This window comes from Macrobrachium nipponense, chromosome 31 (genome assembly GCF_015104395.2).
Source record: "Macrobrachium nipponense isolate FS-2020 chromosome 31, ASM1510439v2, whole genome shotgun sequence".
Lineage (NCBI taxonomy): Eukaryota > Metazoa > Arthropoda > Malacostraca > Decapoda > Palaemonidae > Macrobrachium > Macrobrachium nipponense.
In genome coordinates this window covers 42,853,604-42,870,043 of record NC_061093.1, presented here as the reverse complement: position 1 = coordinate 42,870,043, position 16,440 = coordinate 42,853,604, and the positions used below count along the sequence as shown (strand labels likewise).

The 16,440-nt window shown below is 37.2% G+C and overlaps 1 long non-coding RNA gene and 1 pseudogene across 1 annotated transcript; both read left to right on the top strand.

Moving 5' to 3' along the window:
* Window positions 1-96: 96 nt before the first annotated feature.
* LOC135206828 (WSCD family member CG9164-like) lies at window positions 97-12,268 on the top strand (annotated as a pseudogene).
* A 763-nt stretch (window positions 12,269-13,031) lies between these two features.
* Window positions 13,032-14,347, top strand: LOC135206920 (uncharacterized). Its single transcript, XR_010312845.1, has 3 exons — window positions 13,032-13,109; window positions 13,218-13,391; window positions 14,183-14,347. It is a non-coding gene; the product is annotated as an uncharacterized LOC135206920 (long non-coding RNA).
* The last annotated feature ends 2,093 nt before the right edge of the window (window positions 14,348-16,440 follow it).

The window sequence follows — 16,440 nt, the reverse complement described above, 5'->3', positions numbered from 1 at the left end:
AACCTATATTTATTTTTCGAAGATTTTTAGTGTTGTAATAATTCCTAATATCGGAATTTTCTTTCCTAATGTAAACTAGTTTTCTAATATTCTTTAATGGATGCCAGTATTCACCAAATCAAGTTTTATTCTAAGCATTTGTGAACATACAGTTTCTAATGTTTTAATATCTATTTTTTTTATTAACGAGCATTTTGCTTGGAATTCTGACGACATTCCTGATACTTGATGTTTTCCCAACATTTGAAAAACATACAATTTTTAATGTTCCTAATATCTATTATTCTTTTTATTAACGAGCATTTTGCTTGGAATTCTGACGACATTCCTGATACTTAATGTTTTCCAACATTTTGAACATACAGTTTTTTAATGTTTCTAATATTTATTATTGTTTTTATTAACGAGCATTTTGCTTGGAATTCTGACACTCCTGATATTTAATGTTTTCCTTTTTCCGGTAATTTTCAGGGTATCTAAAAATCCTGATAGACTACTCACGACCACCCCAGCACGACCCTTTGGCCCAGCTCGGTTCGAGAGCATGGGACTGCGCGTGTCCTTCGCCAGGAGAAGGACCTTGCCAAGGACGGCCCCTGGCCTCCTTCCCGGGATCTGGCAACACTTGGTTCAGGTAGTGGTGGATCTCTCTCTCTCTCTCTCTCTCTCTCTCTCTCTCTCTTTCATACACGCACACATTCTACGTTATGTTATTATTGTCCTTCTGCCTCTTTGTAAACTGATAGAAATCTCTCTCTCTCTTATTCTACCTTATTGTTGTCCGTCTGTCTCTTTGTAAATTGATAGGAATCTCTCTCTCTCTCTCTCTCTCTCCTCTCTCTTCTCTCTCTCTCTTTTTCATACACGCACACATTCTACGTTACGTATTATTGTCCTTCTGCCTCTTTCTAAACTAATAGAAATCTCTCTCTCTCTCTCTCTCTCTCTCTCTCTCTCCTCTCTCTCTCTCTCTCTCTCTCTCTCTCTCTCTCTCTTATTCTACCTTATTGTTGTCCGTCTGTCTCTTAGTAAATTGATAGGAATCTCCTTCTCTCTCTCTCTCCTCGGCTCTCTCTCTCTCTCTCTCTCTCTCTCTATCTCTACGTTATGATGTTAATGTCCCGTCTGTCTCTTTGTAAACTGATAGAAACTCGCATACTCTTATCTCTCTTGCTCACGCGCATGCGCAGACATGCACACGCACATGCTTGCGTATGTTTTGCTTGCGTTTCAGAATAGAATTGCGATTCGCTTACACTCGCGTGCGGCCGCCGTTGTTATGGGTAGAGGTTCGTCTTATATATATTTAATTAGAGGTATCTATTAGGAATTAGGAAAGTGTGATTCTCTCTCTCTCTCTCTCTCTCTCTCTCTCTCTCTCTCTCTCTCTCTCTCTCTCGAAGACTTCGTTTAAAATTTAACAATGGGTAGTTAAATGCAAAGTAAGGTATTGACAAATTATATTACAAATTAATTCTAGATTAAAACCTAGAATTAATTTATTAACTAACAGGTATGTTACTCTTTTAATACATTCTTTGTGACAATTATTATGGCACTAATCGCCGATCAGTATTATAACTTTTATGAAAAAAGTTTTACCAGTAATTATTCCAAATTTTTGTAAGAAATTCAGCTTCTACCGACGGACCATTTACCTGAAATATGAACAAGAACTTCATTACGCAAGGTACTGACGGTATGAAAATTTAAACTTTTCAACCGGTGGTTCGTGCTTCAAGTCACATGACCTAGAACGAATAACAGTTTGAACCAACGTCCAACACGAAGGACACGAGCGCAGCAATTAACGAACTGTTAGTGCCTTACGTACGTGAGTGTGGAAAGTGTGTTGAGGCAGAGTAATATCGGCTCATGACAGGAGCATTGCATCATATGTCATTTTGATAGTACTAGATGGTCCTCAGGACAAAAATAACATCCACCAACTTACAAAAAAAAAAATAATAATAAAATAAATAAAAAAAAGGAGAGATGATGATTACCATCTAAACAGGAACCAAATAAGATGTTTTATTTCGTACTACCTCCTATTATTTTACATCCTTAACAGAAGTGAAAATTTTTTTAATTACAAAATATGCTTTAAAAGCTATAAATTATTATTATTTGAAATACAGAATATTCTTCCAGTTGATTATCCATTTTAGGTTGGAAAATCAGCTTCCACGTTACTCAGTCCAGAAACAAATGTGACTTAGGTCAATTAGTTGAGAATCTGCTATATATATTTCAAGAATCTGGTATAGTTTTTATTGGGCAATTTGGCGATGCGAACCAGTCGAGTAGAACGTTGCATCTCTACGGCAAAGGCCAGCCAATCTTCAGTTTCAGGGACCTGTATAGATAGACACCTCCCACCCTCAAGTATATCTATATATGCTCCCACCAGCGCCTCTACATAAACGTCTGAACGTACCGTAATAAATATAGAATCGCTTTACATGACTTAGTATACTAACAGATCAGCAACAAAGAGTTGAACCCTTAGAATATTCTAAAATATGAGGTTACTTAACATCTAATTCTAGACTAAGACTTGCTGTCATCCATTTCTCATCCAAGGAAGTGGTCTATGTAAATGACATTCTCGTACTACAGCTTTCTCTTTGTACTCTGCACTTTGAAAGAAAATCACTGTATTTATTACACACACATATGATGTATGGATGCTATGTATTGTATATTTATATTCGTAAGGATATAGAAAATACATGCACAACTTACCAAGGCGGAAAAATGGTGTGATATTCATGTACATTGTACAGGCTTTCATCAGAGTCATGTCAACACCCTGTATTAATACCTGAGGGGAAAGACTTAGTCAAACGTGTTGCAGGTTATAACATTGATTTAATCATCGAAGGTGCTGAAGAGTTTTTGTATAACGTACGGCCGCCATTGTGCAGTATTTTAAGGTTATCGAACGAATCATTTTGATGATGTGCTCTACATTAATAACGTTCAACGCTGGAGACTTCGCCTGTATTTTCTTAGATTTACGAATGGTGGCTGTCGCTCAGTATATATAGGGACAAAAGACTGCGTTCTTGAGCGAGGAAAGTTAATGGAAATTCATTAATTAGGGTCGTCATCTGACGTCATAACTATGGTCGTCGGCTGCGAAGTTAAGTGGATGGTTTCGCTCTTTTGGTTGTTTGGTATTTTTAGCGCTTAGTGTTCTTTCCGTATTGGTGATATATCTCTCTCTCTCTCTCTCTCTCTCTCTCTCTCTCTCCTCTCTCTCTCTCTCTCTCTCTCTCATATCTAGCCATGAATACATGATGAAAAATTGAAAATATAACAAACTAATTTTACAACTATTTTCATCTGTAAATCTCTCTCTCTCTCTCCCCGGCTCTCTCTCTCTCTCGCTCTTCTCGTCTCTCTCTCTCTCTATCTCTCTCTCTCTCATACTAGCCATGAATACATGATAAAAAATTGAAAATATAATACAACTATTTTCATCTGTAAATGCTCTCTCTCTCTCTCTCTCTCCTCTCTCTCTCTCTTCTCCTCTCTCTCTCTCCTCTCTCTCTATAAGGCTGGGAAAATATCTCTTTCCAACGTTCCCTAAGCCTACCTTCTATAAGTACTAATAGCACAGGAAGCTCTAAGAACACATTTCTCTACTATTGTTAAGAAAAAATAAATAAATAAAAAAAACACACCCAATCAGCATCCAGATTCAGATTAGCCTCGGAATGTAACCTCTTCCTAGATGCGCTCTCCTCCACAAAAATCTCATTAGAATCCGTCCGTAATTATTTTTAGATCTCTTGTGAATAGACTGAGAAACCAAAAAAAAAAAAAAACCGACTGACGCTGGTGAATACACAATCTCCCTCCATCCAGTTGTCAATAACGAAAACACTGTTGTGATATTTAATTTAGAACAGGATTTTGCTGTTAATACTGGTATTATCGTCCATTTCCATCTCCGTTTTACCACACATGCATTTTATCCGGTTATTAAATGCAAAATATACTATGTCACGAGTTTGTCACCGATCTCCGATGTGTACGGTCTACACTACAATGTTTTCTCAGTATATTGGTGTACTGAAACGGCGGATCTCGGGTCCAGGTCAAGCTTATGGAATAATACCAACACCGATGACAACCCTAGCTCGACCTGGAATCTGAGATCCGTCATTCCAGTACACCAATATACTGAGAAAACACTGTAGAGTGTAGACCATACATGTATCATCGGAGATCGGTGACAAACTCGTGACATAGATATATGTGTGTGCGTGTGCGTCTGTACGCTCTAACACAACCGCAAAACACGCTTAAATCGATATTCATTGAGACATTCGTCTTCGGCGATGAAAAACTTTGCTTGGAAATGAACGTGGAGCTGATATTGTATTGCGCCTCAGTGTCGTGATCGGATGATCTTGGCCTGCCACCTCGGTGTGGCCCGCGAGTTCGATTCTGGGGCATTTTCCATTGAGGAGTTACAGATGTGATTTCTGTTGATAGAAGTTCACTCTCGACGTGGTTCGGAAGTCACTTAAAGCCGTTGGTCCCGTTGCTGAATTTACCACATGTTCCATGCAACGTAAAAACACCATACAAACTGAATATTCTATTGATATTTGTTCGAATAATTTCAGTTATTTGAATTTCTTTTTTTTTTCATGTTGAAAAGCAAAGAAGAAACCACACCAGCCATATAAATTGCTTTCAGTAATAGAGGAGAATTTCATTTCTTTAATCGCGTTTCTAACGAAAAAGGTGATCAAATCACTAGGTGGTTGAATACGGTTATTATTATTATTATTATTAAAAAAAAAATTATTATTATTATTATTATTATTATTATTATTATTATTATTATTATTATTTACACATTTTGCTTACAACCATTTTCTATAATAATAGAATAATAATCTAATTAATTATTATTATTATTATTATTATTATTAGTTATTATTATTATTATTATTATTATTATTATTAATTATTCATAGTGTGAAACAACAACAAATTGAGAAAAGAGAATTATTATTATTATTTTATTATTATTATTATTATTATTTTATTATTATTATTATTATTATTATTATTATTATTATTATTTTATAATGTGAAACAACCACAAATTGACACAAAAAGAGAAGAATAACGCAAAGAGGATAACAATATATAGAAAAATATATAGGGAGAGAGTAATTAATGAAGACTTATAAACGCGTAAATAAAACAAACCAACACGGTTTTATAAAATGACAAACCAAAAGATATATTACTCACAGTTACATTCCCGGGCGTCATACTTTACGATGATATAACAACGCGTAATTATCCAAGAGTAATATATTTGGCGCAGGCAAGAGCAGAAATACCAGGTAGTAGTAATATTATCATTTGTTGAAAATCGTATATTCAGTCATTTTCTCCATCTCTCTCTCTCTCTCTCTCTCTCTCTCTCTCACACACACACACACACACACATACTGAGGGACCTGGGGAAACCGGAACGAGCTGTAAGGTCTGTAAGGTAAGGTCTCTCTCTCTCTCTCCTCTCTCTCTCTCTCTCTCTCTCTCTCTCTTCTCTCCCCCCCCCTTCTCTGTGTTACGGCGGCTTTCATTAATCAGCGCCCCGATCGAGTTAATCGTTAACGGGTTCCTGCCTCACCTAGTTTATTATACCCCCTTTTATTCCCATAAAATGTGTATCAAAGGGTAAAATCAAAAGACTAGCAATTATCTCTGGTTTTTATATGTTGCCATTCGTTGGGCATTTCGCAACAGTAATAATAATTTGTGAAAAAGTCTCTGTCACGAGAGTATATACAATGTTCTAACGGGTCCACAGTTCAGTCCAGGGAAGAGTTCGAAAGCTTTTACAAAGTTTTATGAATTATACACGAACTTATAGCATTTTTACTATTGTGGACTCCCTTAGAATAATAATAATAATAATAATAATAATAATAATAATAATAATTGGTTGGGAAAAACTCTCTATCGCGAAAGTATATATAATATTCTAAGGGGTCAAAATTTTTATTATTATGGACTCCTTAGAATAATAATAATAATAATAATAATAATAATAATAATAATAATAATAATAATAATAATAATAATAATAATAATAATAATAATAATAATAACGGCAACAACTAAATAAAATCGATACAAAATCCTGACAACAAAGTAACTTGCTTTTGTGCATTATTGCTCGGTTTAAACCTTTCCTTTCATTCTCTCTTTCCGTTATTATTCGCCCCCCCCCCCCCCTACCGTTATGCATGACCGTTAAGATTGCTGATCATGTCCGACTCCAATTAAACTCAGACCAAGCACAATACTGCGCATGCAAACCATTTGAATTGACTCCTCCTTTATTCGGCCGTAATCGATGAGCTGCTTGTATAGTCACGCGACTTCACGTGGAGGAACACTTCGTTTGACTATCATTCGAAGCGTCTAGTCTTCGAAGTTAGCGCATGAAATCGTCAAGGGCTTCTTGAAGTCGCCGGGATTTGGGTTAATTTCCAAGGAGCTGAGTTCGCTTTGAAGTTGAGTTTGTTCTGCTGGTAGGCGAATCTACAAGGAGTTGGTTTTCATCACTATTGGTTGGATTGATTTCAGAGAATGAGACTGAAATTGTCTTGGGTTGAGTTCATTTGTGAGACGTTGAGCGGAATCATTTAGAACTTCGTGGAATCCCCAGGAGTTGAGTGAACATGTTAGGAGTTCGGTTACATTACCAGGAGGTCGGTGAATTAGGCTGGAGTTGAGAGAATTTTCTTGGATCTTGTTGCAAGTTACCAGACGAGTGGACTTGCTTAAATTTTGTGAGTCTGCATGGAGCTGAAGAAATTTGGTAGGAAATTGAAAAAGTTAACCAGGATTTGAGTAAAATTCCTCCTTTTATATTACTTGAGGTATCTTTTATTAGGGGTGGAGTGTAGGAAGTCTAAATTAAACTGATCTAACCACTAAGTGGAACCAAATAAATTATAGGCGATTGAATTTGCCAGGCGATGAGTGAACCTACTTCGAGTAAAATCATAAGATGAGTCACTATTTAGCAAATATTTTTAGTGATATAGTTCAACACATGATTTAAAAAAACGAATACATTATCGTAGACGTATGAAGAAAGTTCGCTGCTAATTACGGGAATTTTTTATTTTTTATTTTTTTCTCAGCTAGGTGCAAGCTTGTAGAAAGAAAAGGTGACAGAAAATGTAGAGATATTCCCTAGTTATTAATTTACGTTAAGATTTGAAAAAATGCCAGAACATAAACCTATAATAAGGTATTCAAAACTAAGAAAAAACAAAACAAGAATCAACATCAGTGTCCGCAAAAATCGTTCTCATTGTAGCTATGCAACCACTGATCAATACGTAGTACCTGGATGTGCAATTCAACACATATGAAGCACTGAAATGCAAGACAGAAAACTGAACATAACACATGAGACTAAGTGTGTTTGCACCTTGAAATGATTTTCACCTCAGTTTCAGAGCCAGTGAACTTTGCTGTGAGATCAAGATTATTGCTTAATAAGCATGGTTCAAAGTGACCTCTGTTCTGTCGTGACCGACAACTCTTATGCTACGATAGCAGTCACATACTGTATCGAAGCGCCTCCTCAGTGGCGTGATCGGTATGGTCTTGGCCTGCCAACTTGGAGTGAAGACCTCCATAATTTTTTGTTGGTTCATAGAGAGCCATCCATTCAAAAAAAAGTAACCAGTACATTAAAATTAAAATTTAGTATAATCAACGACGGAATTCAAATACTACTTTCAAGTTCATAAACAATAACTATTGTGTTTGCATTGAACGAAATGAAGCCCATGACCAAACCGATGTATTTTATGAACTGGAACGAAATGTTTGATGCATAATGGAAGACAACATGGAATCCCACTATACATGAACCAGAGGCTCACATAAATAAATGCAAACTACTGGATACTTATTCTGTTAACACTCTTCACCGACGGTGTAGTTGACCTCTGGAAAAAAAAATATATATAAATAACGATGTGTTCATGATATCAAATGTGTATGGCTGTTCTAAAAGTGACATTTTTCCATCGTAAAGAAATCCCCGTATAGGGAGGTAATACTGTCGGTGCATCTCAAGCGGTGCACTGTAGGCATTACTTAGAGTTCCTTGCAGCGTTCCTTCTTGGCCCCTAGTTGCAACCCCTTTCATTCCTTTTACTGTACCTCCATTCATATTCGCGTAATTCCGTCTTACTCTCCACCTTTTCCTAAGAATTGTTTCATAGTGCAACTGCTTTAAGGTTTCCTCCTGTTACACCTTTCAAACCTTTCTTTTGATTTTCCTTTCAGCGCTGAATGAATTCATAGGTCCCAGCGCTTAGTCCTTGCTCAAAAATACTATATTCCAATCATCAAATACTTTAAAACTGAAATGAAATATTGTACTAAGGAGAGCAACGGCGTCTCATAGTTTTAACATGATTGTTTCCATATCAAATAAAGTATATATATATAAAAATACGGTTAAAGAAGTTTCTTGATTTTAACATCATTTTTTTCTCTCCTCAGGTACCTGATCCAGAGCACCTCGGGTCTCTTCACTGGATCCATTTATAACGATCGCCAGTTGGCTAAGAAAGGTAACGTTAAGTGAACGCTAACTCTGCCTTCTGTAATGGAATGTTACGTGATGGTCGAACGTCACGTCATCATTAAACGCTTAATTACGTCTTAATTGGACGTGGGGTCGAAAGGTGGTGATGGCTCCCGAAGGTTATAACAGGCACCCAACTTCTTCGTCTTTTTCTCCGTAGGATGATCGATACTGTTCATTTCGGAATATTCTCGTTGTGCGTCAGTATTTTAGGCCTATTTTGATCAAATTACGAAATCAGTCTTGGGCCCTAAACGTTGATATGCGCAATATCCATTTCTTACCTTTTCTAGAATAAGTATTAAGCTTCGTTTATTCGTGACCAAAAAGATGGTGGGTACAGGCAACAATTTACTCACACGCTTATTCTGGTACTCTGATAAAACAGAGTAATGTGTAATGTGCACGCGTACAACTATGTCCGTGCGTTTCTTGGTTATTTGCTACTGTCACGCTTGCAACCAGTGGTACACTTCGATGGGAATACAAGATAAAAGTGCTAGAAGTTCTTTCCAAAGCTTCAGCTCGACTTTAAACTCTATACCAGGGCAATACGTTAGATTAAGAAAGAAAATTTGAGCCTTGCGTAGTCACGTTTTGTAGTGTTGTGGATAAATAATCATCGGCAACCAATGCCTAAACTTCAATTCACAAAATATATTCCGTGTCAGTCAGTTGTATTAAAAGCTCTTAAAAGAACTCCGAGAAGCTCATGAAGTCATTATGTATCCAATATCATTCCGGGGCATATTCCACATCGTCCTTTCGTCTGTTGGAGACGAAATGGAGCTATTCATAATATGTTTTAACAATCCTACGATTAACACCGTGGTTAAAAGTAATTAACAATTAACCAGGGAGGCTTGAAAGCAGTTGGCCAAGTTATCGCGAAGATTCGGAATGCCTTTGGATACAAGTGTTCTCAAAACCAATGTCCACTCAAATGTAATTTTGGAAGGCATCAGAACATTATTCGCTGGAGGTTTTGTCCAATCTGTATTTCTGAAGGAGAAAAATGGAACTCAGGGACGTCAGCAAGGTACAATTTTCATCGCGATTTCATTCAATATAGGCGAGTTTATTGTAAACTAAGAATACAGTAGTCACCATTCTATTATTGTTTGCCCGTACAGTTGTCTCGTGTTGAAGGATCATTTTGAATTCCGTTCAGTTACCCTGACAGGATTCTTGTCTATGTAAGACTTGTCAGATTCCTTAATTTTGGAAAGTTGACTGAATATAAAATGGCAAAGAAAAAAAGTCATTTTGAACAAACTGGAATTAACCTTATGGATTTGAGGATAAATAAGTTGTTTGCTTGAGTTAAGGATGACTAATGGTTGTTTCCTTGATTTAACTATGAATAACGATGGTTTGCTTGATAAGGAAGAATAATGGTGGTTTGCTTGATGTAAGGATGAATAATGGTTGTTTTGCTATAGGGTTTGCTTGATGTAAGGATGAATAATGGTTGTTTTGCTTGATTTAAGGATGAATAATGGTTGTTTTGCTTGGTTTAAGGATGAATAATGGTTGTTTTGCTTGGTTTAAGGATGAATAATGGTGGTTTGCTTGATTTGAGGATGAGTAATGTTTACTTTCATTAAGGATGAATAGTGGTTGTTTGTTTGATTTAAGGATGAATAATGGTTATTTGCTTGGTTTAAAATGAACATTGGTTGTTTGCTTGATATGGGGATGAATGATGGTTATTTCCGGGAATTAAGGATGAATAATGGTGGTTTGCTTGATGTGAGGATGAATAATTGTTGTTTGCTAGACTTCATGCTAACATCTTACCCAGGCAGATCATGAAAAAGGGCCATTTTTATTCTGTAGGGAAAATACGAAGTAATTATTGTCATGCATACAAATAGTTGTTCTTTCCAGACAGATATTCATCTTGCAAAAGCAGTTTTAGAACGTCTCCAGATCTTCTAAACCCCAAACACACTCTTTCAAAGTATACATTTGTTCTAAAGAGACTGGTTTCCTTACTATAAGAAATAGGTATTTTAATTCAAAAACTCACAGTAGGAACTCGGTTTCATTGTGTTTACTTAAATTGATTTATATTGTTTGGAAGGATAATGCCAGATGTCTTCTATATGTTGATGAGTGAATAGTTTTTTTATTATTTTTCAGGATTTTATGGAGAGAGCGATCCACTGGAATGTGGGGTGTACGATAGTCGTCAAAACTCATGATACACCCTGGGTGTTGTACCGAAGTCAAGGTAAGGTGAAGACCTCTTTACTTTCGATACAGTACTATCTAGAACATGTTTTCAGGACATGACCTTTTCCTTCTCAGTTATTCATTATGTTTCTCTATTATCTTGGTACTAAATTCGATCGTTCATATTTTCATTTCTGCCTTGTTTAGGAATAGAATTAACTTATTGGCCTATCTTTCGACTACCTGAAATAATATATCTAAAGGAAAGAAGTTAGATGCTAAGAAGAAACCACAATATGAAAAATGATACATGACAACATTGTGTTGGGTAGAGGGATTAACGTCTGGAAGTAAGAAAGAAACGCGTGCAGTCCAGACTGGAATTGATTCCTAGGTGACACGGGAAAGAGAAGTTATCGCTTTGTACTTTTTCAACTGATTTGCTTTCTTACTAAGCACTTTTTCTCTAGCTTTCCAGTAGTCTGTGTGGAATAAGAGGTCAATCCCAAGATCCTGCAGTGTGCCCACGAAAAAGTTTCAATTCTTGCCTTTTTTCCTTCGCAGAGACAAGAGGTCGAAAATCGTTGAAAAATTCTACGGTCGTGGGATTCTTTTGCTTCGGAATCCTTACGACACCTTGATTGCTTTCAGGAATTACCAGTACGGAGGGCACTTGGGAATCGCAAGTCCTCTAGCGTTCCATGGCCAAGTAAGCCACTTTTTCAGGAACCTCTGCCATCTTTGTCGGAATTTGACCAACAATATCAAGATTAGCTTGAGATTAGTCTTATAATAATTTTATCATCAGTTCTTCACACGTTTCATTCAGTTAATTTTTCAGATAAATGGGTAGATGTAGGATATTATATGAGAAGGGGGCGTTTGTTTGAGTGGAAAAGGAAACCTGCTAAAGCGAAAGGTGGCACCACTTGAGATATTTTGCATCAGAATGAGCCGAGCATTAATGAAATTCAAAACTATGAACAATTTTAAAGATCATCGAACACTTTTCCCCTTCTCTACTGTTATGATCCCATCAAATGCTGCCACCTTTTATTTCAATGATGATTGAATTATAGCTGTTCACTTAAGGTAGATTCTTGGATGAGCCTATTCTCATAAGACGTTTGTTTAGCGGCCGCTGATTGGCTGGTATTGGGAGGTAGGCAGCTCCCAGCCAATCAGCGGCCGCCAAACTAACGTCTCGTGAGAATAGGGCTCATCCAAAAATCTACCTTAAGTGAACCAGTTTATAGTTACATAGCGTGAATCCTTTAATTAAGTTTTGCAGTCAAGTTTCCTTAACAATATAGCATATAGGTACGACAGGAAAGTCGACAGGATTAGGAATATGATATATATTGATTTGACTTACAACATTTAATCTAAACCTTTGAGCAGATCATAAGAAATAGGTTACCTGCACAATGAAAAAAAACTGATTGGAAATAAAAGTATAATGAATCGAAAAGTTATGATTATGATGTAGCTAAAATCACACCTTAGAAAATCCACTAGATTTCTATACCATTGGAAATAAAAGTATAATGAATTGAAAGGTTATAATATAGCTAAAATCACGCCTTAGAAAATCCACTAGATTTGTGTGCCATGCAGAAGTGTTCATCGTCATGGTAAAATGACTAACCTAATCGTAGCGAATAAAGCGTCATTTTTGAGACGACACAAACAGCCGCACCATCTTTCATCTTTCATCTATCATTTTGTTTTGCAAGCTTGTGTTTTGCTACGATGATGCAACAGACCACATTCTTAAGACCAAATTATCCTGTATCCCATAAAGCTCTGAATAGTTTTAATGTATTGGCATAAAAATAAGTAGTCTCGGGCATTCCACTGAGGAGTTAGAGATGTGTGTATTTCTGGTGATAGAAGTTCACTCTCGACGTGGTTCGGAAGTCACGTAAAGCCGTTGGTCCCGTTGCTGAATAACCACTGGTTCCATGCAACGTAAAAACCCCATACAAACAAACAGTATTGCAAGACCAATGTAACTTGTTACTTAGTAAACTGTATCAATTTGGCGTCATGTAAAGCGAAGAAATTTTAATGTGTTAAATAATTTTGTATGCACACACACAAACGCAAAGATAAGAAAACATATTATGTATATATGATAACTGATAAACTTATGAGTATTCATTCTCGTAATTAACGAATTGAATTTCCCATCCCCAGACTGGGCACGGTTCGTTCAAAGCAAGGTGGAGAAGTGGGGGGCATTTGCGAACGACTGGGTCACTGGGGCCAGGTAAGAAATTTTCGGATTTATGGTTCAGATTAAAGCGATCAATAGTCAATAATGTAAATATATAGTAACTCAACAAAGACATAAAGAGAGCAAATATTCCCTCTGCAGAAATCTCCACATTGTACACTTCGAGAACATGCAGGTGAATCCGAAAGACGAGTTGCTGAAGATCCTGCAGTTCCTCCACCTGAGAGTCGACCCTCTTCGTCTCAAGTGCGTCTTGGCCAATTTGAACGGCGCCTTCAGGAGAGTCACCCCGGAAAATACCTTCTACAGAAAAAAGTACTACTATTAGTTTTGGGGTTGTTTTTAATTATACTCGGTTTTTTCCCATCTGTCCACCCGCCTGTTGTGTTTGCGTATGGTAGCACTGAGTCCCGGGCTTTAGATAGTTACATTCAGCTGACATTCAACACAAATAACAATATCCTATTTCGAATATTAACGGTGTAATTCGCATACAGTAAATTATTAAAACACTTTACAGATGCAAATGTACACCCAGATATCCCTTTATTTACCTAAAACTTACACATAGCATAATTATCTAAAGCCCAGGACGCAGTGTTACCATACGCAAACACCACAGGCGGGTGGACAGATGGAAAAAAACAGAGTGTAGTTGGCAATGTCTGTCGTAACTTTCATTAGTTACATTAGCACCACAATAAGTTAACTACCATCTTAAAGGTTTTCCGTATTATTAATGTTGCAAAGGAAAACGATTCTGATCTTTTGTTACTAATATCTCCACTCGGTAGTTTTCTTCGGGGAGGTTTAACATAATGCTAATCTATTTTCAGTCTTAACTTTCAAAGTTACTCACTGCATCTCATTTCAACTCTGTCTCAAAAGAATGTAGTTTTGAAAATAAGAAATTGTAAGTAGACATCATAACTGGTTTAGATTTAGCAGATATTCATGTGGTTACTGTAAAGAGATGAATTAATTAGTAGGAGTGGTGTAGTCGCCTTTTTATACTATAGAAGGTATTCTAAGAAACCCAATAACGAAGTGTTCTATTAGTATGTGTGAATCTTTAAATTCGCCTCTTTTCATCCACCCAAACACAGGGACCCATTCACTCCGGAACTCCACGCAGCTGTCGAAAAGCACATAAGGGACGTGAACGACGCCCTCATACAGCGTGGATGGCCGCCTCTGCCGACGCATCTCTACAACTATCACGTCGAAGTAGAAGACCCCTTGAACTCCGCGCAAAACGACCAAGAGGAAGAAGGTAGCCACGCCACGCTCAAGGCTCCCCTCGCCCCCCCCCCATTCGCCAAAGGTCTCTCCAACATCTCCAGAAATCCCAAAGCTTCGAAAGACATTCAAGACGGGTCCGGGAAGCGAAAAGTTTTCTCGGCCATCACGAATAGCATCAGAGCCGAGAATTCGATAAGATCGGCGACCAACAAGCGCGAGAGTAACTCCAAACCGACCGGTGAAAAGGTGTTCAAATTGTATCCGTGGATGAAGAGCTGATGAAACTGGTACATGACTCTTTCAGTGTGGGAAACAAAAGGAATCGCTATCGTTACAGTTGTTGCTAACGCTTCTAACCAGGTCTGGTATAAATCATCATCATATCATCATCTGGTCTGATTTTCAACTGTTCTTGAAAGAACGCTTATTCATGCTGTGCTCTTTCTGATGAAGCTTGATCAGTATTATTTGCGGCACAGGGCCATGAAAAAATGTTGGCTTTTACACTAAAGGGCGCACTTGAAGATAAGTGCAACTTACATTGAATGCTTTCCTCAATATGAGTTCAGTTTTCTCTAACTCCTCAAATTATTATCTATAGCAGTACTGGTAGTGTTGGTAATAATAGCAGAATAGAGAAGGCAGTGGTAGAAGCAGCACCTTCTTAAAAAGTAATATTGCAGTTACATCTTCTTTGCTCTTTAGCAGCAGCCAATAAGTGAGAAGAAATGTCGTACAAGAACTGAGAATTTACCCTACAGTTTTCTAGAGTGCCCCGAGGTGGACATTCATCTTACAAATTGTCCCCAGATCGTTGGCGAAGAGCCAAGGATATCTATGCAGGGATCATGAGTTACAAATCGTAATTAAAGTCTCTATGAAACTTAGCTTCCATAGACAGTATTGCAAAAAGTTACCCATAAGCTCAGTACAACTGAATGGGTAAGTTTTTGGCCCTAGCTCTGACGAGTCTAATTATGATAGAAGAATTTTCAGTCGCAGTAGTTTCATCTGGTTTCCTAGATGTGAGTGAGCGAAATTCAAAGGCTTTTAAATTTACACTCCATGCAAATGTCTTCCTGAGCCGAGCCAAAAAGCTCTCAATTCAGAGCTGAAGTTCCAACCATGAACCAGTAGTACTACTGACGTGACAACGAAAAAAAAAAAAAAACATGAAACATGAGAGTTGTTTACAGAACCCTTTTAGCATTAGCTCTTCACAAGGGAAACGTTTTTGAAAGCCCTTATATTTCAACTCTGGTTGTAAGTTGCGATCGCTTAGAACAAAGATTTAAACATTATCAAGAAATATGCACACCGTACAAAATTATAAAGTCATATGTGACTAATCCAACTTTGTTAGCAAACCTTCACATCTAACTAGCACATTAACTATTTATTCATGGAGTAAGTAATAAACCGATGAATTATATAGGAGTATAAATCCAAACACAGACAATAGATTTAAAAAAAAATGCATGAGGTGACAGATATCCATTTTCCATTAGCTTCTTGATAAAACGAGTTGTGATAGAGGCAGATGAACGCTACCTTGCTCTTTTTGCTTCCTTAAGTTCATCTTCTCCCAGTGAATTCTTCCAACATTCTGACCTCAACCTTCCTTTGTCATTTTTTTTTCCTTTTCTTTTAAGGTTGGTTGGGTTGTACCATATTTCTGTCCGTTCACTACCAATGTATATTAGTAAGTAACGCAACATTTAGTAATGTAATTGGTAAACCAAAGCAATAACAAAGGACATGACAGCACATGGGATTAACTAAACTACGCACCTTGAATTCGAAACGTCCATGAAGCTCGCTGTGAACCTCCTATCTGTCTACCTAACTGTCTGTTTCGTCATATGATAACCTGTGCTTATAAGGTGGGCTTGCCATAAAACCAAGAGTAGAGATCTGTTTGTCATGGTAGCTACTTCATATCTTAAATGCTAATATATACAAATATACTTGAAAACCCTGTCAAAACAGTACGCTTTAAAATCAGCACCTGTGGTGGTTATCAGTGCTTTTGAGTAAGTCCAGATATTATTTTACAGTGAACGCACCTGTCAGGCTTGCCAACGTCACCGCCAAATTCATTTCTTTTTCTTCCTTGGCAGTT